General features: G+C 38.0%; 1 protein-coding gene across 3 annotated transcripts in view; it reads right to left on the minus strand.

The window, feature by feature from the left end:
* PLAGL1 (PLAG1 like zinc finger 1) overlaps positions 1 to 25,909 on the minus strand; it is a 110,532-nt gene that overhangs the window by 79,667 nt on the left and 4,956 nt on the right. The window lies entirely within an intron of this gene.

Raw genomic sequence — 25,909 nt, forward strand, 5'->3', positions numbered from 1 at the left:
CCCAAAGCAAAACTGTCCACTTCTATCTTCAACTGACTGACATTTGGTGAACATAGTAAGCTCACAAGGCAATGTTTGGTATATGTAGTTCCTCTACTGACATATTTTACATTATGTGGTAAAGTTTTCCTGTTACACGCATTTTAGAAAGTGCAACAAAATAATCATGTTGCTTCACCGTATATCAAGGATCAAGAGAACAAAAGACAGGAGAACATGGCTGCTTCTGGCTTCCAAAGAAGTAAGCGAGGATGGTCCTTTCATTTAAGCAGCTATGTGTTTCCTATTTTTATAATAAAATGTATGGATATAATTCAAACTATATGAAGTGTAAAGAAGAATTTCTAATTTTTAAGTAGGAAAATTCAGTGTCTAGTGCCTAACTGAAATGAAAATAGCACAATTAAAGATCGGGAGGGAAAAACCCATTCACCTTTTATTAGTAAGCAACCAGAATCATTCAGAAGTGATTTAAAATATAATCAATGGCATAGATTTTCATTCCTGTTTCATGTGGCATGAAAAAAAACCAAGTTGGCAATGACCAAATGCTGACCTTTGGAGTGAAAAAATAATGTAGTATACAAATGCCAGATACTGGTATCTATTTTTTCCTACTATGATCAAAATTTTAATCACAAAATTTGACAGCAATAGGCAAGAAATTACAAGAAAAAGAGAAAGTGGTAGAGGCTTTTTTTCATAATTTAGGAATACCAGCCACTCATTTAAAGTAAAAGGATACGTCAGGCTGACTATACTCATTTATTTTCTCCCTCCCAGAGCTCTGCCAAAACAAGGGCATCAGAGAGAGACAGGAGTCACAGTTGAAAGAGGTCAATAGATTTTCAAAGACAAAAAGCAAATGCAGGAGTGGTAACTGACTTAAGAGTAGAGAAATATGTCTTGAGAGTCTGGACACTCGGTGGTACCAGAGAGCGAGAAGTGGAATGTGGGGATGTCCAGAAAGCACTGGTTGAAAGCCTTCATTTTGCATACAGGGCAATTAGGTGACCAGGTCCCTTCTTGAACCCCCGGGGTAGTTTGGCAACCCTACTTCCCTGACCCCAGAGGAAACCAGAGTGATTATCTGGATAAACTGAACTGAGGAAGATGTAGAGATCCATAAGGTAAGAGGATTAAAACAGAAGAAATACTGATTATCTGAAAACTGAACTAGGGCACCATATATTATTTGGCTTTCAATCCTTCATCTGCTTTTTATTCAGATTTTTAAAAAGCATTTAAAGAATTAAAACAATGAACTCTGTACTAATTGCATAACTGCATCATCATATTGTTTATTGTTCATCTTACATTTTCCCTTTCCTTTTGGGAGTTAGCAGCGTGATAGCCTAAACTCTTGGTCCATGGACTTTACCAACTATTACTCGTGATTATCAGAAGATATATTTTACTTCCCCTCCCAAAATGTCCCTAGTGACTCCTAAGTCTCTGCTTTAACATAAATTCCTATACCTTTACCCTACAAAAGGGGTTAGCCAACTACAGCCTACCGGCCAAATGAGTCTTTATGTCTCCTTTTGTACAGCCTGTGGGCAAAAGGTTTTACATTTTTTAGATGTTTGGGAGAAATAAAACAAGAATATTTGGTGGCATGTGAATATTATGCGAAATTAAATTTCAGTGGCCATAAAGTTTTATTGGAAACTAGTCACTGTCATTCATTTACATATTGCCAATGGCTGCTTTCATGCTACAACAGCAGCAATCTGTTTGGCCCACAAAGCTGAAAATATTTGCTTGCCAGTCCTTTACAGAAAAAGGGCTCACAGATGCCCTAAAGGTCTAGGAACAATCCTGACTTAAACTCAAACCCCCCTGTATCTTGTTTTCATCTTTTGCCCTCCAATCCTTAATTATCCTGAAAAGTAATCTCCTCTCAGATTACCCTGAGCTTCCCCATCTCCTCTTAGTCTCTATTCCTATGGCTATCTATCCTATTGCCCTTTCCCCTGTGCACTCTGATCTTCTCCACTGTAGCAAGGTCCTGCCTGCTTCTCTCTCCTCCTCTACAAAGCTCTCTCCAGCTCTCCACCTTTACTCAAAGGCCTTGCTCTCCTCAAAGATACCCCACACCAAGGGCCTCTTGGTTGGAGGAGGTATACTTGCCAATGGCTATGCCACACTGAAAAAGGTTAAAAAGACAGCATGATACTTAACCCTATCCCCACTGCTACATCATTGCTCTTTTACTCACATATTAAAACATCTCCTTTGGGACCCAGGACATCTGGCTCCTCTACTCTCTTCCCACCCCCAACACCATCATCCATAGACTGATTCACTATAGATTTTGAACAATGAAGGGCTTTGGCACTCGGCTCATATAATTTTCCCTCTAGTTGCCCCATCTTCTTGGGCCAATTCAACATCTATGTGGGTGATTTATGCAATACTTTGTTCTTAGAATTCTTTTGCTTACTCCTAATGAAAAAAATCTCTCCACTCAAGCTATCTTCTGAATCCATGGCAACCTCCTAGACCTTCAACAGCTTGGAACAGCTCCACCCTAAGAAACTTTAAACTCCAGCATCCCCGTCTCTGATCACAATTTCTGATGCTTTCAGCTTTCTCTGTTCTCCCAGCATATTTACTCTGCAGCAACACACATACACTGATACATATGTGTGTGCTTCGCTGGTTTTAGTTTCTTCATTAGCCAGCCCAGACTGTACAACTATTTTCTCTCCATGGTCTTCTTCATCTTGACACCCTGCCTTTGCATTAAATCAAACTCCAAAGTTACAGCCTAATCAGCTAATAAGCATAGAAGGAGTAATTTAGAAAAGTAATATTTATAACTATCATAAAAATTGATACATGCAAGAATCTTAATGAATGCTAAAACTACTGGGTGAAAATTGGAGAGGAATAGGATATTTCCAGTCCATGTAGTCCCAAGCATTTATCTCCCCACACATTTCTTATTAATTAAAAAGGGGGGAAACCATAAGTTGACAGCAGAGAAACCTAGCAAATACCACCTTAACCAAGTGATGATAGTTCATATCACCAGTAATAGGGTAGATTGGCATATGCTTCTTGATACAAGGCATAAATAAGGACACAACATCACATATATAGTATTCCTGCTGGAAACACAGAACCCAAGTTTATAATAAGGAAACAAACCAAAAGTTGAGGGTTATTCAAAAAACAGCTAGACTATAGGTTTCAAAAACATCAATGTTACAAAAGACAGTGCTAACAAATTCTTCCAAATTAAGGGAGATTAAAAATCCCACTGAATGCAATGTCTAATGAATCCTGGAGAGTTTTGGGGTTTTTTTAAAGCTATAAATAAATATATAGCTATAAAGAGGTACCTGACTATCTCAATCAGTAGAGCATGTGATTCTTGATCTCGGGATTTTTGAGTTCAAGCCCCACGCTGGGTATAGAGATTACTTAAAAATCTTTTTTAAAAATATTGAGACAATTGGAAAAACCTGAATATGGACTATACATTCAATAGTATTGTTCTGATGTTAAATTTCTTGAGTAATAATTGTACTGTTATGTAGAAGAACATCATGGTTTCCAGGAGATAAATCCTAGAATGTTTAACAATCAAAGTCTAACTTACTTTCCAATGGTTCAACAACATACATATTACATGCATAAAAATGATAAAGCAAATGTGTAAATATTAATAATTGGTGAATTTACACTAAGGGTATAGGGGAGTTTATTCTTTCAACTTTGTATTTTGAAAAGCTTCAGAACCACAACAAATTTTCATAATCTCCAGCTCATGTCCAACCATCTATGGATGCTCTCACAGTCAAGTTGTTGAGAACTGCTGGAAAAATCCCCATGAATGAATATATGTTTGAAGACTGAGCTATGCCCAATATTGCTTATTCAGCTTGCCACCTATTTGCTGGATAGCTTTTTGAAATCTTTCTCCTCTCCTCAAAACATTTCAAACGCCCTCACCATCTTCCTACTTCCTGGAAAGCTGTGATTATCAAGAACAAACCCCTAACTTCCTCTTTCTCACAGCACCTATGAGCTTGTCTTTATCAACCATCCCACCCTTTGTTTTGTTCAGAGCTAATTCCCCCATGTGAATTCTTGTGTCCTCCAAATACTTCCAAAAACAAACAAAAACAAAAACAAAACTCATGCTGTCATTCAACATCCAATGCCCATCTTTAATTCTCCATTGGCTCTTTCTCCTCTGTAAACATGTTAAAGTTTCTCCCAACTTGAGAAAAAAATTATACCCAAGCCCCAAATCTCCTCTAGCTATACTTTATGTCCTGGTTCCCCCCTACAAATCTTGAGAGTAAACCTTGCTTGGACTCTTTACTTCTTTAGCATCATTCATGCTTCAGACTTGGGGTCCCCAGTTGTCAGGTCTCCTCTGTCTCCCCCACTACTCTACCAATGCCCTTCTGTAATTGGAAAGCCAATAGAGAGTCCATCATCTGGTATCTCTCTGCAGCATTGGGTGTTACTCCTTCCTGCTTGGAAGGACCCTCTCTCCCAATGTCAATGGCACCTTTCTCTTTAGGCTTCTCTCTTATTACTGTGACCATTCTTCCTAAGCTTCCTGGGAAGGATAGGAGACTCTACCAGAATATTTTGCCAGGGAATTCCAACAACATTCTCTTTCACAGGCTCCTGAAATGTCTTTGGCCCTCTAGTCTTGTTACTTGAAATATTAATACATAAGTGACCTTATCTAAACCACTAGTAGTAGCAGCAACAAATACATGCCAGATACTACATACACTAAGCACCTTTATGTTTCATTAGTTTCTTTGACATAGTAATCCAAGCAGGTACTATTATCACCTACATAGTACACACAAGTTAAAAAATTTAGGGAGGGTAAAGAATTTGCCAAAAAATTTCTCGGCTAATATGTAAAAAGGTTTAAAACTCTGATTCCAGAGCCTGTACTGGTAACTCTCACAAAACCATTTAGATAAGACAGCATGGGCATAATAGCACATGACCAAAATAGAAACTAAACAGATAATAGGGCATTCTATAGGATCTGAATTAGTCCATATGCAGGATACTAAAATAAAAGGAAAAAGGATTTTACATTCTGTATTTAATAATACCATGGGATGGGGTTAAGAGGCCCTACAAGTTCTATTTTGTTAGGAAATTTTAGCAATTACTGTACTTTTGTGTCACTAAAGTTTATTAATATCTTTTCTAAGATTATTTCATCTGTTGATAATCTTGAAGATACTGTACCCCTACTTTTTGTGAGTCTTTTCTTATAGTTGCTTTCTTATTCTGTCCTTCAGGGGACATTTTTGCAGGAAAAATAAACTTTCATAGAAAAAGAGGCTTGTGGGCACCCTGGGTAGCTCAGTAGTTTAGCGCCGACTTCAGCCTGGGGCGTGATCCTGAAGACCTGGGATCGAGTCCCACGTTGGGCTCCCTGCATGGAGCCAGCTTTTCCCTTTGCCTATGTCTCTGCCTCTCTTTTTCTCTGTGTCTCTCATAAATAAATAAATAAAATATTTTTAAAAAAGAAAAAAGAGGTTTGTTCTTTCATAATCGAATAATTACATAGAGAAAGGATATAGAGAAATTCTAAACTGCCATTGTTTCCCCACCTGCCTACAAACATACAAAATTTGTAATACATGGTAAACATGGAGGTCATTTTTGTGAGCAGTGCCTCTGAGACATGATCCAGTAGATTTTTGTCCTATTGTCATTTTAAAGTCACTGACAGATTTATTTCACTCTGGCATGCCATCAGTTGAGCTTTTAGGCAGTGGGAGTAATAAAATTCCACAAAGAAATTAAAGACTCTCAATGTCTGGATCATGCAGTTCTTTTCCTTTGTGAAAGCAATTAGAAAGGAAAGGAGATCTAACTGTATATTGGTAGCATTCCAGGAGGGTATCAAAAGGTCAGGTAGTCATGGAATCATAGAACCGAAAATTGAAAGATACCTGCTCTCTGGACGATAACTTAATATTCCTCATTTTACAGATGAGGCTTGGATCGAGACCCAGAGAGGCTTACCGGTAAGAAATGGAAAGAGAGAGAAGGTAGCTGCAGAAGAGATGATCTAGTGCTCTTGTCTCAATCAGATCTGGGTCTTTGAGCTAGAGGTTCAGAATCACCCAAAGAACTTTCAAAACCCATATGCTAAGGACAAGGCACAGACTGGGAGAAAATATTTGCAAACCACAAATCTAATATTTATATTTGGATATACAAAGAGTGTTTAAAACGTCAACAACAAAACCAATTTAAAAATGGGCAAAAGACTCAAACAGACCATTTACCAGAGGAAATATACAGATGGCATATATGCATATGAAAAGATACTCAACATCGTTAGTCATTAGGGAAATGCAAATTAAGACAAGATACCACTACACATTTATAAGAATGGCTAAAATCCAAAAATCTGACAATACCAAATGCTAGCAAGCATGCAGGGCAATAATCCATCATTGTTTGTGGGGATACAAAATAGCATAGCTACTTTGGAAGACAGATTGGCAGTTTATTACAAAGCTAAACATAAACAACCCATACCATCCAGCCATTGCTCTCCTTGGTATTTACTCAACTGATTGAAAAACGTATGTCTACACAAAAATCTGCACATAATGTTTATAGCAGCTTTATTCATAATTGCCAAAAACTGGGAGCAACTAAGATGTCCTTCATATGAATGGATAAACAAACTATGATACAACCATATTATAAAATAGTCTTCCACAGTCAAAAGGAATGAGCTATTAATTCATGCAACATAGAAGAATCTTAAATGCATATTGCTAAAGAAAAGGATCTAGTTTCAAAAGACTACATACCATATGCTTCCATTCCCCTAATTTTTGGAAAAGGGGATGCTGAAGAGATGAAAAGCAGATTAAACTCACCAGAAATTTTGGGAGGGAAGAATACCAACTACTCTTGGTGAAGCACAGGAGTTGTTGTTTAAGGATGGTGAAGCAATTCTGGATGGTGACACAGTAGTGAATACAGAACACTATGCATTTAACAAAGTCCATAGAATTATACAGCATGAAAAGTAAACCTTATTGTATGCATAAATACTTTTTTAAAAAATCAGCCAGGTACTCATGAATGCAGACTGTGACAAAATAATCTAACTGTATTACTAATGTATAAACTCACTGTAGGGAATTGGAGAAAAAAAAAGGTGTTGACCTAAGTAACTTTAGAAATGACTAAAGACAAAAGAAACTGTACATAAGCACTGAACTCCAGTCAGTAAAGTTATTTCCCGTGAGGGTACAAGTTAACAGTTCTGAAACCACTGTACATGCATACTGGGAATGAAAAATTAGTAAACAGATGGTGATAATGGAAGCCAAGATTTTCTCACTGTTGGAGTGGAGAGGTTATAGATAGGAGAGGGGAAGGCTAGAATAAGCCATGTAGTCCTGGATTAGAGTCAGAGATAACATTATGAACTCATGTTTACCGTAATAAAGATATGGACAGATGTAGAAATGGTTACAGGTATTTGTGATACACAGGTTAACATTTCCTACTTCTGCCTATTGAGAAGACCCAGATGCAGTAACACCCAGTAACCATGAGCACACCCAACACTCAAATCTTTGTTTCGAATACAATCCTCCAATAAAAGGAACCAGCTCCCTTGGGAAAAAATCGCTGGTTTTAGGGCTGGAGCAGGAAATAACGCAAGACAAACCTCCAGCATCCTGTATTGCCAGAAAACAACAAAGTGCTCAAAAACAAAATGATAATGGCAGTATGTCGGAGAGACACAGAAGCCAACCTAAAAGAGTTCCCTGTGACCAAAATTGGAATAATTTGAGCAACAAAATAATTCATAGAGTACTGAATTACAACCCAAGGTCCAAAATAAATACTCGTTTATATCAGTACTGACAAATCCCATGTAGAAGAATTCCAAATAATTTATGTAGATATCCTGCCTTCAAGGAAGGGAGCATAATTCCTCCCTCCCTAGGTAGTGGGCTGCACACAGTGATGTTCTTCCAAAGTGTACAGTATGGAAAGGGGGATAAAGGGTAGCACTGGAGCACTGACGGACAGTACCTCAGCCAGGGGATCTAGGTAAACATCGGCTGTGACACATCATACTCATAGCATAGGCCCTATTCCTTTACCTCTATGGTCTTCATCTCCAAAATGCCTGTTAACCAAAAGAAAAACCATCAAACAAACCCAAATTAAGGGACTTTCCACAAAATACCTGAGCAATACTTCTGAAAACTGTCAAGGTCATAAAAAAAAAAAAAAAAAAAAAAAAAAAAAGGACAATGAGATACTGTCATTGCCAACAGGTCCCTAAAGAGACATGAGGATTAAATTTAATGTGTTCTCCTGGATGGGATCCTGAAAAAGAAAATCAAGGAAGAGCTAAAAAGCTGAATAAAGTATGGAGTTGCCTTAATAATAATATAATTGTTAGCCCATTCATTATGACAAATATACCACAGAAATGTTAGGATGTTAATAATGGGGGAAACTGGGTGCTGGGTATCTGGGAACTCTCCATTGCCTTTGCAACTTTTTTTGTAAATCTAAAAATACTCTAAAATAATAAATGTATTTAAAAGAAAAAGAAATCTTGGTCTGACAGGAATACTAAGTAATGGATAGCAAATGGACACAACCTACCTCTGAAGAATTTCTCCAATTTACCCCAGCACCTGATTACTTACCCAACTCATTCATTCATATATTCCATACTTATAGAAAGTGGACTGTGTGCCAGGAGCTCTGCAAAGTACTGTGAATCAAAACCTAATAAGCCGCTGTTTTCCAAATAATGAGCCACAAACCATTAGTGTGTCATAGAGCCAATACAGTGTATCACACCTAGCATTTTTTTCCCTAATGAAATGAAAGAATTAAAAAATATGGATGCAGGGGCATCTGGGTGGTATTCAACTCTTTATTTCAGCTTGGGTCATGATCTCAGAGTTGTGAGATCGCATATGATCTAAGAACAGAGCCTGCTTAGGATTCTCTCCCTTCCTCTTCCTCTGCCCCTCACCCCCTCAAAATCAGAATGCAGTTTCCACAAAAATATTTTGCTTTGGTGGAATTATTTTGGGGATGTGTGTGTGTGTGTCCTGGATGATGATGTAAAATGTACTTCTTAACATAGGTTAAAGTCAAAAGAAACTTGAAAGTACACAATAAATTATGTCCCTGGCTGCAAATTGCTTAAATTTAGTAGGAGAAAAGATACAAGTAAATTTTAGAAGATTTTTTTTAACTATAGCATAACAAAATGGTTTTCTATGATTCAGACAAAAAAAAGTACAATGCCAACCAGTCCACACAATCTTAGCCTAAGCAGTAACATTGCATATTTATGGTGATTTACTTATAATTTATCCTATCTGTATGGACAGAATTAGGTCTCCTTCCCAAATTCATATATTGAAGCCTTAACTCCAAATGTAACTGAATTTGGAAATAGAGCCTTTAGGGAGATACTAAGGTTAAATGCGGGCATTAGGGTGGGCTCTTAATCTGATGGTAAGTGGTATCTCTAAAGGATGAGGAGACACTGGAGCTCCCTCTCCATGACCATAGAGAAGAGCAAGTGAGGACGCAGTGAGAAAGTGGCCATCTGTGATCCCTGGGTGGCTCAGTGGTTTAGCGCCTGCTTTTGGCCCAGGGTGTGATCCTGGAGTCCTGGGATTGAGTCCCATGTCGGGCTCTCTTCATGGAGCCTGCTTCTCCCTTGCCTGTGTCTGCTTCTCTCTCTCTGTATCTCTCGTGAATAAATAAAATCTTAAAAAAAAAAAAAAAAAAAAAAAAAAAAAAAACTAGGACTAAAGTATTAAAAAAAAAAAAAAAAGAAAGAAAGTGGCCATCTACAAGTGCAGAAGAAAGGTCTCACCAGACATTAACACTGATGGCACTTTGATTTTCAACTGCTAGCTTCCTGAACTATGAGAGAATAAATCTCTGTTGTTTAAACCACCTGGTATGTGGTATTTCGTGACAGTAGCCCCAGCAGACTAATACTACTATACCTTCAGAAGGAATTCAAGCAGCCAACTAAGATAGTCACCAAGCTATCAAATTTAAAGACCTGGCACTCAGTTGCTGTGCACATTTTCTTTACAAATTACCTAACAAATTACTGATGGCATTTTTCTATAGAAATGCGTACATCCATGATTTTCCATTAATTCAATTATACATAAGTTTCTGATTTGTTTACTGATTTAATGTTATTTTAAGTTACAATATATACACATTTCTAATCTCTAGGTCACTTCCATAAGCACTCAATGATGCTTAAGATCAATTAGTATTAAAAAAAAAAAGATCATTTAGTGTTTAATCCTACAATGACCTGTAAATCATCGCAACTACTAGCAAGCAGGTGGAAAATTTTCTATTTAAAGGCAAGAAAAAGGGATCCCTGGGTGGCGCAGCGGTTTGGCGCCTGCCTGTGGCCCAGGGCGCGATCCTGGAGACCCGGGGTCGAATCCCACGTCAGGCTCCCGGTGCATGGAGCCTGCTTCCCCCTCTGCCTGTGTCTCTGACTCTCTCTCTCTCTCTGTGACTATCATAAAAACAAAAAATAAAAAATAAAAAAAAAAATAAAAAAAAAAAATAAAGGCAAGAAAAAGTAACTTTTCAATTGAAGATTTCCGGGTTGGACCAATTCACCTTAGGTTTCTCAAATGCAAATTAAGCCTATTAATACAACCTAGCATTGACATTTTGTCTGAAGTATAAAGTGATTAAGAAGTTAAATCTAAGTATTCAGAGTAAAAAGTGAAATTGCAAGTAAGAGCCTTCTTTTTGTTGCTTTCACAATTCCCAGAAAAGAGGCTAAGGAGGAAGAGAAAACAGAACAAAAGAATAGTAGGAAGGGACAGGGGAGAAGGAGCAAATGCGCAGATGAGAGGGTGCATAAAATACTGAAACCTGAGGGAATAAAATGGCAACAGCCAAAATGACAGCACTGATCCTCACTCCCCCTGAGCTCCACCATCCACCAAACCATACTGCAAAGGACCTAGAAAGGTACCAGTACATTCAGATTCTGAGACTGTGCCACAGTGAAAGCGTGTTTAAGTGTTCCTCTTTTGAAATGAGGTTAGATCTTTGAAACAGTCTCTTTACTGGGAAACACTTGGCTCTGTTGGGGAAATCTTAATCATGTCTACTAAACTATCATATTTCCTTTCTAATTATCTCAATTTATCCAATCTTGCTGATACGGGTACAGACCCACATATAATGAGATCCCAAAGAAAGGATTTGGATGTTCTCAATTGCCTTAGAGTATCATTCATTTTCTGGAATAAAACAAGTACCTTATAGAATTTTAAGGAAAAAACAAGGTCAAGGAAATATAAAGAAATCAAAACTCCCCAAATGCATTGAACTGGCCCTTTGGAGTTGCAGTCCTTCTAAGAATTTAACTGAGGGTGCATATAGGTCTTTATCAAGTTTACTTATTACAATTTTATTCTATAACCAAAGCAGAGGTCTTTTGTGCAGTTAATTATTTAACTATATACAGTTACTGTATAAGCCATTAACTTTTGAAGCATCTCTCTTTTGAATACTCTAAAAATAACTTTCTCTTATAAGTGCTCCAGAATATATTAGCATAAAACACATTAGACCTTTTAAGCTATATTCTTAAAAGTCAGATCTCTGGGGGCACCTGGGTAGCTCAGTTCGATTAAGTGTCCAATTCTTGATTTTGGCTCAGGTCATGATCTCAGGGTCGTGAGATGGAGCCCCACATCTGGTTCCTCCCCCCTGCAGGGAGTCTGCTGGAGAGATTCTCTCCCTCTCCCCCTCCACCCCCACTTCTCTCTCAAATAAATTAATTTAAAAAAAAGTTGAATCTCTGTCATCTCCTAATACAAATGTTTATCTTAATTGTGGTGGCAGCTCCAAAGATAAACACATTTATCAAAACTCAAGCTGTATAGTGAGATTGGTTACATTTTATTGTTTGTAAGTTATAAATCAGTAGAGCTAAGAAAAAAAGTCTCTACCAAGGGTTATGAGGACATAGAAACCAAAAAAGGGGGGGAAAAGGCTTAAGTTAAAAAGAAAGCGGGATCCCTGGGTGGCGCAGCGGTTTGGCGCCGGCCTTTGGCCCAGGGCGCAATCCTGGAGACCCGGGATCGAATCCTATGTCGGGCTCCCCGTGCATGGAGCCTGCTTCTCCCTCTGCCTGTGTCTCTGCCTCTCTCTCTCTCTTTCTCACTGCGTGCCTATCATAAATAAAAAAGAAAAGAAAAGAAAAGAAAAAGCCATGCTACTATTAGGAGGAAGAATTTAAGAGAGAAATTTTTTTTAAAAAATCACTATTACGTGCTAATTTTAGGGTTCCATTGTAACTTGAGCTGCACTTTGTCAATGGTGAAATACATAAAAGAGAACATTCCCTAAGATCCTGAAATCTGACAATGGAAGAAAAGAAGAAAATCTGGATAAACTAGCTCTATTCTAGACAAACAACCATGGTTTTCTTTTGCTCCACTTATGGGCTGCTGAAGGCGTGAAGAATGTCAAGTAGTCAAAGCCAACGGACCCTACAAAGTACATAGTATATGATGCATGTACCATCAGTATCACCCATATTGTATGTTCATTACTAGAAAAAGACAGGCTTGTTTTAGAAGTTTAAGAAGAACCAGAAGACATTTTAAATGGTAGTAATAATAAACATCATCCTACCATCTAATTACAATTATTAATATGCCTTCCATTTATTCCTTTCCATTTTTTTATATTATTGAAAGGATCTGGAATAGATACAGTGATTCTGGCCTCAATCTGAACATAAACATCTTCCTAAGACATTCATTTATAGGCATATGAGGAGCTTCCTGTAAATATTATTTATACAGGTTGCAACTGATAATATATATTGCTGTATAGCAATATTAAATTAGCAACCATTCTTCAATTATTGTACCTCTATATTATCAGTTTGAAAAATCACAATCAATGCAGTAAACCCCTTTTCATATAAAGTGTTCAGTATACTTAAAAGTTACTTTTTGAGGTAAGGAATGCCTTCCTAAGTTTGACACAAACTCGAAAAGCCATGAAAAACATTGATAAATTCAACTATATAACAAAATCAAATTTTTGGCCTGACAAAAGACACCATGAGCACAGTTACAAGACAACAAACTGGGAGGTGGGGGGCTATGATGCATGATAAAGGACTAATTTCCTATATACGTAGAGAGCATGTCTACAGATCACTAAGGAAAAGAACAACACAATAGAAAAATGAGCAAAGGATAGGAAGAGACAATTCATTTAGTGAAGAGTATGCAGATAATTCTTAAATCTATTAAAAGACACTCCTTTAAAAAAAAAAAGACACTCCTTTTAATCTTAAGAGAAATGCAAATTAAAACTATGCTGAGATTTTTCACTTATCGCATTGGCAAAGATTCCAAGATTTTAACACATATTGTGCTGTCAAGGGTTTAGAGAAAGGGACTGTTACCTTTCCCCAAGAAGAAGCTCTTCATGTACTGACATGTAACAAATTGCCAAGGTATTAAGTAAGTAAAACATGGAAATACTGACCAGTTTAGATAGTGTGTTAACATTTCTGTAAAAATGGAGTGTGGAGAGGGGATAATACGCCCTCCCCTTACATATACACAGGCATTTGGTTGAATAACGAACAATATTACTCTGAAAAGAAACACAGGTTCTTTTTCATACACCTTAGTGTCAGGGATTCACAGGAGCAAGCATACTTCTTCACTGTCCACTCTTTGGTGACTTTTGAATTGAAAAACATTTTAGCATATTCCTATTGGAAAAATAAAAGTCCAGTTTTAAAGTTTAAATAAAGTTTAAATAATTTCTTTAGGATAGATATCTAAAAGTCGAATCTTCCAGCCAAGGAGTCTAAGCATTAGGACTATTGATTGTGGAACTGCTTTCCCAAAGGGCTTAAACTCTTTCTGGTAGCAATATGTAAGGATATTTTGCAGGCATTATAGGCAACACTTTTTTTTTTAAAGTAATACTACACTCAATGTGGAGCTCCAACTAATGACCCCAAGATCAAGATGTCACATGCTCTCTACTGACCAAGCAAACTACCCTGCCACCCCAAGATCTTTATATTTGAGAAAGTGATTAGGAAAAAAAATGGCATCATTTTGATTTGCCTACCTCGATTACTAGTGAGTCTGAGCATTTTCTACCTTTTGTTAGCTCTTTATATTTGTTCTTTTGTGACTTACCAGTCATCACTTTTCTCCTTTACGCATTGGAGAGAATGTTTTTTCTAAAATATATATTTTTTTCCTAAAATATATTATACCATATATCAACCTTCTCTCTGTCACTTACTGCAACTTTTTAAAAATCATTTTGAAGCTTTTAGTTTGTATTTGACAGAAGTTTTAGCCTCTCCTATGGTCAAATATAGTCCTCATTTCCTCTGTCTAGTTCAGTCCAAACATTCTTTTGTTGTTTCTACATACCAGGCAATCACTAAGCCCTGGGAGTTGTTGAGAGGCACAGTCTATAAAGGTGACTGACACGTGAAAGCTAATTCTTATACAGCATGGTAAGTGAAGGTGAAGAACTACACGCTATTATGGACACACAGCATTGGGGCACTTAGCTCAACTCAGCAGCAGAGGCCAATTTTCTAAAAGAAATTATTCTATACATTTAGAAGATAAAGACATTTGAATAGGGCAAGGACAGAAGATACAATGGATTGAGTGTCTATGTTCCATGCAAATTCATATGTTGAAGTCCTAATCCCCAATGTGATAGTACTTGGAGCTGGAGACTCTGGAAGATACTCTGGTTTAGATGAGGTCATGAGAGTAGAGTCCCAATGATGGTATTAGTGCCCTTATAAGGAGATGATGAGACCAGAGTTCTCTGTCTACATGCCCAAAGCAAGAAAGGCTAGGTCAGGATATAATTGGGAAAAAAGGTCTTCACCAGCAACCCAACCATATTGGCACCCTGATCTTAGACTTCCAGCCTCCAGAACCAGGAGAAGTGTTCATTGTTTAAACCACCCAGACAATAGCTATCTGTTATAGTGTCCTGAACTAAGAAATTGGTACCAAGAAGTGGGCGGTGCTTTGGCAAATACCTAAGAATATGGATGAGACTTTGGAACCAGGTAGAGGCTGCAAAAGATTTTGAGGTATATGCTAGAAAAAGCCAAGATTGCTTGTAGAGACTTATTTTTTTTAAGATTTTATTTATTTATTCATAAGAGACATACAGAGAGAGAGGCAGAGACACAGGCTCTCCTCTCAGGGAGCCCAATGCCCCAAACCCCCAGAACACACCCTTGAACCGAAGGCAGATCCTCAATTGCTGAGCCACCCAGGCATCCCTTGTAGAGACTTTTAAAAGAGATTCTGGTGAGAGCACAGAATGAGAGGAGAGCCATAGAAAAAGCTTCCAGCTCCTTAGAGAACCCTTCTGTAATCACATACAGAATCTTGGTAGAAATATGGATGGTAAAGGCCATTCTGATAAGGATGAGACACAAATGAGGAACGTGCTTTTGGACCATGGACAAATACCAGTGTTTTGTGGAAGAAGAACTTGTAAGCAATGAAACTGGATATCTAGCCAAAGAGATTTCTAAGCAAAGTTTGGAAGGAGCAGCTTGGTTCCTCCTGATAGCTTATAGTAAAATGTGAGAAGAGAGAAATAAATTGAAGAAGGAAGTGTTAAGCAAAAAGGAAGGAGAACTTAAATATTTGGAAAATTCTCATCTTATCCATCTTGCAAAAAATGAGAAAGCACATTTGGAAGAGAACACGTAGTGTGTGTCTGACTGACCATTTGATAAGATTAGGGCATGGGTGTGAACCATGATTAGTGACCTAATCAGCCACTCCAGCAGGAGCACCGCCAGTTTCAACAGCGGTGGGACAAAATGAAGGCAGACTTCATTTTGTCAGACTTCTCAGAGCTCACAGGACCTTAGAATTATTTGGCAGTGAACACGCACTATTCTTCAAAACAAAGGAAGCAGCACACCGAAGGGGATTCAGAGATAATCAGGGCAGCTACTCCCACCACAGACCTGGAATACATGGACCCAGGGAGCAAGGCTACCTCTACATTGGTTTCAAAGGGTGGGAACACTGCCCAGCAGAACTGTATAAGTGGGGCTTCCCAGAAGTGGGGACACAAACCACCATCCCCTTGCAGAATCTCAGAGTCAGAATTGTTGCCCTAGTGATTCTTAAGGGTAGACTGTCTAGCCAAAGAGGATTATTCTCAAACCTTAAGGTCTGAGGGAGTATGCACTCCTGGTTATGGACCTGAGACTCACTATCTCTTCCTTCTTTCCTATTTCTCCCTTTTGGAATGGGAAGGTCTATCTCATGCCTGTCCCATCATCATAGGCTAGAACCACAGAGCTTGTTTGGTTTCACAGGTTTATAGCTGGGGTGAAATTCTGCCTCATGCTAAATCATATAGGACTTACCCATAGCTGGTTTAAATGACACTTTTGGACCTTAGAATTGATGCTGGAATGAGTTTTAGACTTTTGGAGCAACTGGGATGCACAGTATTTTATGTGTCAGGAATTGGGAAGCAAGGAGTGTAATGCTGTGGACTGAATGTTTGTATCTTCCTAAAACTCATGTTAAGGGTCTCATCCCCAAATATTATGGTATTTATGGGTGGGATCTTCAGATTAGTAGGTTTAGATGAGGTCATGGAGGTCATGAAGGTAGAGCCCCAATGATGGGATTCTCAAAAACTTATATGGGGGATGATGAGACCAGAGCTCACTAGCTGCCTGGGATGGCAATACTAAGGAAAGACCATGTAAGGACATAACCAGGAAGAAGGTTCACATCAAAAGCCCAATCTGGCTGGCACCCTGATTTTGGACTCCCAGCCTCCAGAACTGTGAGAAATAAATGTTTGCTGTTTAAGTCACCCAGTCTATGGTAATTATTATAACAGCTTGAACTAAGACACTAGGTAAAGGCAAGACCAGAAGCAGTGCATGGACATGTAAATGACCTACACTGGGAACTACCAGCCGCTTGTTATCACCAGAGCCTAGAAGACACACAGAGTTGTGAGAAGTAAAGCTAAAGGGCTAGTGAAGGGTCAGCTCAGACTTGTGACTTACAGAACTGCGAGGTAACAAAATAGGTGTTTTAAGCCACTCAGTTTATGTTAATTTGTTATGGCAGCAATAGAAAACTAATATAGACTTTGGTGTCTGGAAATGGTATGCTATTATAACAAATACAAATATGGAAGAGCCCTAGAATCAGGCAGTAGGCAGAGACAAAAGAATTTTGACAAACATGATAGAGAAAATCTTCACTGGGGCACCTGGTGGCTCAGTCAGTTAAGCATCCAATTCTTGATCTCAGCTCAGGTCATGATCTCAGGGTCCTGAGATCAAGCCCCATATTGCAGTCCTTGTTCAGTAGAGAGTCTGCTTGAGATTCTCTCTCTCTCTCTGCCCTCCTCCTTCCCTGCTCTCCCTCAAATAATTAATTTGAAAAACAAGAAAGGAAAAAAGTCTTCATTAAACTGAAGCTGAAATATGATCATTAAAGGCACTACCAGTGCAGATCAGAAGGAAATGAGAACATGTTACTAGAAATAAAGAATGGCACACCTGAAAATGATCTACAAGTGTAACACAATCTCTACAAAAATTGTGCTAACTTCTATGCAGAAATTGAAAAGCTGCTCCTAAATTCTTATGGAAATTCCAGGGAACAGGAATAAGCAAAACAATCTTGAAAACCAAGATCAAAGTTGGAGGGCTCACCCATCCCTAATTCAAAACTTACTATAGAGCTTCAGTAATTAGGACAATATTGTACTTGCATAAGACTAGATATAAATCAATGGAATAGAATAGAAAGTCCCAAAACAAACCCATACACATATGGCCAGGTAATTTTTTTTTATGAGAGTGCCAAGACCCTTCAATGAGGAAAGAATAGTCTTTTTTTTTGACAAATGGATCCATACAAAGATTTAGCAGTAAAAAGAAACAAATTGATAGATGCTACAACCTGGATGACCTTTGAAAATATTATGCTATGTGAAAAAAACAACCAACAAAGGGCCACATATTGTATGATTCCATGTATATGGAATGCACAGGACAAGCAAATATAGAGACAGAAAGCAGATTAGCAATTGCCTAGGGCTGGGGAGATGGAAGGATTGGTGGAAACAGGTTTCTTTTTTAGATAATGAAAATGTTCTAGAACTGATTACAATGATAGATGTACAACTACATGAATATACCAAAAGCCATAGAACTATATACTTTAAATGACTAATTGTATGGCATATGAATTATATCTCAGTAAGAGATATAATTTTTAAGAAAGAAAACCACATCAAGGCACATCATAATCAAATTGGTGGAAACTAAAAAAAAAAAAAAAAAAAATTGGTGGAAACTAATGACAAAGAAAAAATTTCAAAGCAGCTGGAGGAGGGGAAAAGGACATAAAATAAAAAGACAAATCACAAATTTGGAGGTAAGCTTCTTATCCTAGAATTATAAAGAACTACTATAAATAAAAGAGAAATAAACCACCGGAAATAACACTGGGAAAAACATACAAATAGGCAGTTAACTAAAAAATAAACTGAAATGATTGAGAAACAAATGAAAGGATGGTTGACTTCCTTAGTAATCAGATAACATAGATTTTAAAATGTCAGATACCAGGGGCACCTGGCTGGCTTAGTCAGTAGAGCTTTCAGCTCTTGATCTCAGGGTCATGAGTTTGAGCCCCAGTTAGGGTAGAGCTTACTTTAAAAAAAGAAAGAAAAAAAATCAGGTTTCATTTCCCACTGCAAAATTAAAAAGTCTGCCAAGAACATTTATACTTCTGATGGAAATATCCAATAGCACAACCACTTTGACCAAAAATTGGGTATGGAGCCTGCTTGAGAGTCTCTCTCTCTCAAAGAATATGTGAGATATATATCTATATATATCTCACACACAAACACACACACATACCACATCTCCATACCCAGTGTGGAGCCTGACCCAGGGCTTGATCTCACGACTCTGAGATCATTTTATATATATGGAATACTACTATATATACTATATATATATATATATATAAAGAAAAAAATGGAAAGTAGTATTCCATTATATATATATAATACATATAAAAAATAGAAAGTAGTATTCATATAATGGAATACTACTCAGCCATCAAAAAGAATGAAATCTTGTCATTCACAACAATGTAGATGGAACTAGAGGGTATTATGCTAACAGAAATAAGTCCTTCAGAGAAAGACAAATACCATATGATTTCACTCATATGTGGAATTTAAGAAACAAAACAGATGAACATGGGGAAGGGAAGAAAAATAAAAAGATGAAATCAGAGAGAGAGGCAAACCATAGGACTCTTTTTTTTTTTTTTTTTTTTTTAATTTTTATTTATTTATGATAGTCACAGAGAGAGAGAGAGAGAGAGAGAGGCAGAGACACAGGCAGAGGGAGAAGCAGGCTCCATGCACCGGGAGCCTGATGTGGGATTCGATTCCGGGTCTCCAGGATCGTGCCCTGGGCCAAAGGCAGGCGCCAAACCGCTGCGCCACCCAGGGATCCCAAACCATAGGACTCTTAATGACAGGGAACAAACTGAGGGCCGCTGGGGGCGGAAGGGGGTCAAGAGATGGGGCAACTAATTGATGGGCATTAAGGAGGGCACTTGAAGTAATGTGCAGTGGATGTTGCATGCAACTGATCAATCACTGAACTCTACTGCTGAAATTAATAATACAATACTGTTGATTAAATTGAATTTAAATTTAAAAATTTTAAGATTCTCTCTCTCTCCCTCACCCCTTCCCTCCCTTCTTTCTCTCTCAAATAAATAAATCTTTAAAAACTATGGACATAATTACAGTTATGTTCAAAAAAGTCAGCCTCTAGATAATATAGATCATAATTCTACTTATAAAGCTAAACAATATTCACAAAAAGGTAAACTGTGAAGGGAATGATAAATATAAAAATTTGCCTAGTGGTAATACTCAAAGGGAAATGAGGAGGTAAGGATTTAGAGAGGAACTCACGAGAACGCCAAAGTTAACAGGAAGTAGTAAAGACAGAGGGTTTCAGAGTACTCAAAATAGAAAATTTTGGATGGCTCAGTCAATGGAGCATGCGACTCTTGATCTTGGGATTGTGAGTGCGAGCCCCCCGTGTAGAGATTACTTAAAATCTTTTGTCTTACTTTTTTAAAAGATTTTATTTATTTATTCATGACAGAGAGAGAGAGGCAGAGACACAGGCAGAGGGAGAAGCAGGCTCCACGCAGGGAGCCCGATGTGGGACTCGATCCCAGGACCCCATCCCGGGACCCCAGGATCATGCCCTGGGCCAAAGGCAGGTGCCGAATTGCTGAGCCACCCAGGGATCCCCTTATCTTACTTAAAGAGAAAATCTTTTTTAAAAAATAGAAAATACTGTATAATTTGTGTATCTTGTCATTATTTCATTAAAAACCATATCTGAAAAGAAAAGGAGGTGAAGAACTAGAGACAGCTAACCTTAAATATGTTTTAGAACACTTGGGTAAGGGATGCCTGGGTGGCTCAGTGGTTGCATGTCTGCCTTTGGCTGAGGGCATGATCCCGGGATCCAGGATCGAGTCCCACATCGGGCTTCCTGCAGGAAGCCTGCTTCTTCCTCTGCCTTCCTCCCTGCCTCTCTCCCTGTGTCTCTCATGAAATAATACATAAAATCTTAAAAAAAAAAAAAAAAAAAAAAAAACATTTGGGCAAGAAGAGGAAAGATGATGGTGGTTGGAAAGGGCCCAGGGTAAAGAGGTTTGGCTTTATTCTTTTCCAGAATAGGACATGGTTCCCACAAACATATGGGCTAGGGAATGAAAACCAGTAGAGACTTAGAGATTAGTAGGTTGATGATAGTAGTGGTGGGAAGGATAGAAACAGTCACTGAAAGCCTTAGCCAGATACTGCTCCAAGCCCTTTACCTGCCTTGTGTCATGGTGGTTCTAGTACTAGTCCCATTTTCCCAATGGAAAAACTGAATCTTAGAGAAGTTAAGTAACATGTCCAGGATCAGATATTTAAAAAGTACGAACTCAAATTCCAGCCTGGCAGACTCTGGCCCCAAAGCCAGGATTTTTTTTTTCCTTTAAGATTTTATTTATTTATTCATGAGAGACACAGAGAGGCAGAGACACAGGCAGAAGGAGAAGCAGGCTCCATACAGGGAGCCCGACATGGGACTTGATCCCAGGACCTAGGGATCACGACCTGCGCCGAAGGCAGATGGCTCGACGACTGAACCAACTCAGGTGCCCCCCAAAGCCAGGAATTTTTATCCTCTGAGCTGCTATCCTCTGACAATAAGGGTGGGGGGTTTACGTGAGAGTCAAGTCCTACAGCAGTGAAGACAGGTCCTGACTATGAAAGATACTTCTGAGGCTGGAGATGAGGAGGATAAATGCAGGGGTGGAGAAGGAGACTCAGGAAGAAAGCAGTTCACAAGTTCACAATTTATAGTCCACACCCCCACCTTTTTTTAATGAGGTAGGAGGTCAGATCGTTGAAAGTGGGGTGGGATCTAGGTTGAATTAAAAATATTTGTGGTTCTGATGAGAGTTGAGTGGAACGAAGACCAATTAAGGGGACGTGAGATTCACATTTCTCATCACATATACCTACTGCCTGGAAAACTGGGTACAACCCCCTGCACTGATTGATTTGTTCTTTCTTTCTCTTGATCCTGACTGGTTGAACTCAAGTAAATTAAATGGACCTATAATGCAATCCTGCTGTAAAGTCTTTGATACCAGCAACCAGAGCTCACTTAGCTTTCCTGCTTGGAATCCCTAAATTTTATCTTTTGTATGTTGTTCTCTATCCTCCGAGGAGAGTTTTTCTCTTTATCCTTTTTGTCTTTACCCTCTTTTGAAGCTAGTTTTCTTTTACGTTTCTGTCTCCATAATTAGATCATAAACTTATTCAAGGGAATAAGAACATACTTTGCAAAGAGCAAGCATATAATATTTAAATCTCTGTCTTGACTAATTCAATAATTGAATTTCTATACATATCTCTGAAACAAACTACAACACAGAAAAATAGACTTCTTAAGTGCTACCAAAATCTATGTATTTTTACATAGATTTAAAACTCTTAAAATCTCTTTTCACAACTATTGTAGCAATAAGCTCTTATCTTTCCAAAGCATCAGTCCAATTGTCCAAATTAACAACGTTTTCCTACTGTCTATGAAATCCCCCAAGTTAGGGAACTATATCTGTTATTCTTTTATTACAAATAATATCCTCAGGCAAAATCCACTGGCAAACATTCAGAAATTAAGTAGAAAAAATAATTTTAAAACAATTTAGTAGGTTATATTAAACAACTTACATTAAAGTCTAATCAGCTATAGACGTTAGCATAATCAGATTATAGGCTATTGCCTCAAATAGGTAATTTATTTCCCCAAATTTCTCTATATATCATGCAATTAAATTGCAAAATGTATTTCAAAAAATAACGAAACCACTCAATACAGGAAACCGCAATAAACAAAAGAATAGGACACAGGGAAACCAGTAACTGCAACATGTGTTTCTTTAATGAAAAAAAAATCTGTTCAGGCATATATTCAGATACCAAATAACTTCCACTAGGATTTTCATCACAAAAATTCTACTTAATTGCTGTGATCCCTTTAGGTAATCAACACACACACTCAAATGATTGCTAAGGATAATCATCTACTTTTATTTTTGTCACAAACAGTACCTAGGTAAGGTAATGTTAAGCCAATGTTTCAAATGTTTTTGACCACAACCAACAGTAAGAAAAATTTCATGTTGCAACCTAATACAAACATATTCATGTAGTTCACGTAATATTTATCTTACTAATAGTGATGCACTCTAACCTTTTTTAAAATACTGATTTCATTCTAACAAATTAAAACAAGAGTCTGAAAAAATACTGCTTCACTTATTTTACTGCCATGGTTTGGTTTTGTTTTTTGAGAGAGAGGACAAGCAAGCGATTGAGCATGGGTGCGGGGTGATATACAGGGGAAGGGAGGGAAGGAAGAAAAGAGAGAGAATCTCAAGCAGGCTCCAGGCGAGTGAGAAGCCTGAGGTGGGGCTCAATCTCACAACCCTGAGATAGTATTTTGCATAGTTAGTGGACAGTTTTCTGATAAATCAGAAAAAATACACAGATCAGTTATTGATCATGGTATTTTTGCCCAGTGAACATAGACAGGACCTCTGGATTCTTCCCTCTAGGCAGCCACAACCAAATATGATGAAATTCATTTGTCATCTCTAGGTTTAAGAGTCTAAGTGGTTGGAGAAAAGTCTTTGCTTATATTAACTATCACATGAATTGTGTCCAAATATACACCAAAAACAACACTTTTAACCCCAGAATCTACTCTTCTAATGGAAGAGGTATCTATTTTCCTACGTGGTCTAACAAAATACTATTTAACCTTATGTCTTAAATTACTTATGTCAATTGGTGACCATGGTCTGCAAATCCAATAAAGGAAGACACTTTATGATCATGAAGGCTCATTTCATAACAAATCACACATTAAACTATAAAAATATGTGTTCATTGTAACAATACAAAAGGACCTACATAAAAATTAAAAGTTTATTGGCCTCTTTAATAGTCCATTTCCTAGAGGTAGCCAGGATTAAGTTTGGTGAACATCCTTTCAAGCTTCCTTTATATTTATATAAGGAAAAACTGTGCATTTGTATTCATGTCTGAGTTATACCAGAGCTATTTTCTTTACTAAAATATTTCCAGCAAATTTTAAATTTGCAAATGAACTGCAGTGTTTAATAGATGAATTATAATGCAAATTTAATGTTCTATCTTGTATCTAATATAGCTCATTGTTTGAAATAAAACATTGGGAAAATGCATTAACCCAGCACTTTTCCACAACATGATGTCATAATGAAAGATTCCATTCAAATTTTGTTGACATTCAAAAAAAAAAATGGAACTTTCTATTGAAAAATATCCTCTCTATATGGTGGTATCACATACACAGAAAAAGGAATGTCTCATTTCTTTTTAGGAAAAATATGAAATACGAGAAATGAGCACTGAGAGGCACATCCACAGACCTTCATATCCATAGTTATTCATGAAAACACACTTGCCAAGACACAAGGTATTCAGCAGAGAAGGAAGCTCGCCAAGTGCTTAGTTTAACACTTTCATTTTACATATAAGGAAGCAGATTCAAAGGTCACAAAGCCAAGAACAGAAGCACGCGAATCACAACCCACCATCTCCTGCTGGGTTCACTGTACAAAACCACATGGCCTCAGCATTCTTTAATGTGAGGAGTTGTGTTTATATGGATTGAGAGTTGTATGGTTTAAATACAATTGCCTTTGTCCCCAAACCTTGCTCCTTAGGATCCCTCTTTCTCCTGCATCCTTCTCTCCCAGGACCTCCACCTACTCTGAAGCCTGCAATCCTTTCTCCTCACTGCAGGCTGGGTTCTCTAGTCTCTTCTATCTGAGACCCTCTGGCTGGTGCATCCCCACTCTGCCCAGAACTCTGTTCTTCACATTCATCCTTAGCAAAGTCCTAAGGCTCCAAGGAGAGAAATGTGACCTGCTCGTCTCCAGATACAGAACCATAGTTGCCAGAGAGATAAATCATGAGTACAGGTGACTTTAGGAAAGCCAAAGGTACATTTTGATGATTAATGGTGACAAGGCCAAAGAGAAAAAAATCTGATCCCCCTGAACAATTATATAACCAATGTCTTGATTTGGATTCTGTATTCACAGAGATAGATTCATGTTCCAAATAAATGGTAGCCCTATAATTTGGGCTAAAATGCAACATTTGAAAGTTCTTATAATAGTAGCACTCTTGCTTCTGAAAGCAGATATACTTTTTCATAATGATACAGCAGCAGCTCAACTTATAAAACATACAGAAGTAAAACAGAGGAGTTGAAGCAGCAGCACGTAAAAGAGATTTCACTTTACTTTTCCCTCACTCCTTCTAACCCACGTCCACTCTTGGGCATCCCTTGGGCTCCAGAGAATCAGTTTGAACAACTTAATATATTTTGACACATTTACATTTACCAAGCAATGTCAACACCTATACAAAGTACATAACATTTTACACATTGCAAATTGATAATAACGGTAGTGTTCTATTTACCTCTTGCTTGCTAAAAACTTTCTACTCTTATTTTTCTCAAACATTAACAAATTATAAATATCTTGTTCTGTATCAGATAATATGTGGATTAAACAATTTTTCTTCTGATCACAGACCCACCCCATCCGTGTCCCCAGCCAAGGGATCCATCAGTGGTAAGAGGGATACAAGCCCAATACCAACTTCATGCAGGCACACTGCTCACAATGCTCCAGAGAACTGCCCTGGGTGCCACCTTCCAATGTACCTCCAAATTCCAAACCTTCAAGCTGCTAAAGACACTATATTCCCTTTGATTCTCTTGCAAAAATGACACAGAAATTAGCTTCATCAGTTTCACTTCTGGGCCCCCTCCTCCCAAACTCAGTCTAAGTAATTGGGCCCCTGGGGTCAGGGGTTGTTGTGTGTGTGTGTTGGGGGGGGGGGATGCCATAGGCCATCCCATTTCTTCCACACCACCTACCTCCATTTCTCTTACCTCTAGATTTTGCTCCTATCTTCCTTTAACCTAGTCTTCAAGTTTGTGGACTTGTGCAAATTGATGGCCAATTCAGAACCTATTGAGTATTGTAGTTGTGCCTTCAGCTCGGTCTCAATTTAAGTTTCGGCTCAGTCAATACTTGGTTATCTCTAATTAGAGTGACTCAAAATTCATACACATACT

This window comes from Canis lupus, chromosome 1 (assembly GCF_011100685.1).
Source record: "Canis lupus familiaris isolate Mischka breed German Shepherd chromosome 1, alternate assembly UU_Cfam_GSD_1.0, whole genome shotgun sequence".
In the NCBI taxonomy this organism is placed as follows: Eukaryota; Metazoa; Chordata; class Mammalia; order Carnivora; family Canidae; genus Canis; species Canis lupus.